This window comes from Helobdella robusta, assembly GCF_000326865.2.
Source record: "Helobdella robusta unplaced genomic scaffold HELROscaffold_18, whole genome shotgun sequence".
Taxonomy (NCBI): Eukaryota; Metazoa; Annelida; class Clitellata; order Rhynchobdellida; family Glossiphoniidae; genus Helobdella; species Helobdella robusta.
Genome location: NW_008703981.1, coordinates 406,016 through 408,063, shown reverse-complemented (window position 1 = coordinate 408,063; position 2,048 = coordinate 406,016).

Below are 2,048 nucleotides of genomic sequence, written 5' to 3'. Positions count from 1 at the left end.
ATTCTGCTTGACTGTCTGATTCGATCTGGATAATGTGCTATGGCTTCGAAGACATTCACCTTTATTCTTCCAACATCCTCAATAGCTTTACAGTCCTCTTCAAAATGCCTTTGTATTTCACAATCATTTTCAATGTGTGATTTCATAGAAATTTTGCGTGTGTTTTCTCTTCTATCTAGCTCATTTTCAAAATCATCATCATCATCATCTTCAGAGATAAAATTTAAATCACATGTTGGCTGGGACACATTAACAGATGTTGACTCTTTTGCTGAATCAAATACTTTTTTTCTTTTTAATCGCAATTGAATATCAGCCAAACCTTCTCTGGCTTTGATTTTGTCTGATTTATTCAATAAGATTCTGTATCTAGCATCAACATACACTCCAGCAAGAAAATGTGTGTTGTGTAAAAGCTTTTCTTTCCGCTTTCTCATAGAAGATAAAATTCCTAGCGCAACATATTCTCCATTTTCTTCCAAACATTTTTCAAGTTTACACCACTCCTTCATAAACATACCTGGAGTAAGATCAGCAGCTTGAAGGGCAACTGTAGTGATATTAGGTTTCTCCAAAACATCTCTGATATTTTTTACTTCATTCTATTCATCTTTGCTAAGTTCTAAATCTTTTGTTCCTGCAGCAGCTACAACTTGTTCGCAATAGTCTTTGAAAAACAGAAGACGATCAAGCATTGCATATGTTGAACCCCATCTTGTTACTGTATCTAAAGATTGCGTTTTTCCATACATTTTCAATAAAATACTACGGATTGTTGGTGTTCGTAATTTTACTACAACTTGCCTAATTCTTCCTAGAATTTTTGTTACTCGTTCATTTTTTAATCCATCCCAAATGGCCAGTTGAAGAGTATGAATCCCACACCTCATTAATTGAATGTTTGTGTCTTCATTAACCCACTGTGGTAATATTTCAGAAGGATCATTGACCCACTGTTGCAAAATGTTTGCACTGCTCTCATCAATATCCTCAGGTTCTTCATTACCTTCACCTTGAGTGATGCTTTCACGAATTCCAAGTTTATTTACAGCAGATGTCATGTTTGCTGCATTATCTACACAAATACTAAGTATTTGTTTTTCTTCAATATCAAATTTTTTTAAGGTTTCTTTAATTTGATTTTTTACATACAAAGAGTTATGATTTCCTTCAGTGTCAACTATATCTAGGGTTTTTATTTCAGACTTATTACTTGTTTCATTATAAAATTGTAAATTAATGGCAAGATAGTTTTTATTACCACGAGTTGCTGCATCTAGCTTCAAATAACATAACTGTCCCCTCAAAGTTTGCCTCAGTTTCATGCGAGAAGAATCTGCTGTGGTTATTACCAAATGTCGAACTGCATCATGCCCCATTGATACACCGAGTTTTTTTGCCATTTCACCAAAAATTTTTTGAAATCCTTTGTTTTTTAATGTAAATGAAGTAAATGGAACCATACTCAAACAAATCATCTCAACAAGTCCTTCTTGAAAAGTACTTGCATCCATAGTGATTGTAACTTTTGATGATGTAAAATATGTGCTCATGTTTTCTTGTACAGTTTTTATTTTTTTTTTAGATGGCGTGGCATCATTTTCATTACCACGTTTTTTATCTGAGGCAGCTTTATCGTTTTCATCTTTTTGTTTTACTAACTCATCATAGATTTTAGGATGATTACGTTTCACATGACGCCAAAGATTAAACTTTTTTGACACACTTGTTCCCATTGCCTGAAAATTGCATTGCACATCATCATTTTTTAGCTTACATCTAGCTGACTTTTTTTGTCCATTTTCTTCTTCAAACTCAAATATATTTTCCAGATCATTTTTCAAAAAGCGACTATCGATTATAGGTGATTGACACAAATTTTGGTTAGAAGTCATATCCGGACCTAATTTAATTTTAATTAAAAATTTAAATTTTGTTAAGAAGTAATGTATTGCTTTTTAAATTAAAAATTATATTATTTAAAAAATTCTCATAAGAATCTTACCTTTGATGTGCGATTACGAATTTACGATTGCAGAAAAAAAGAG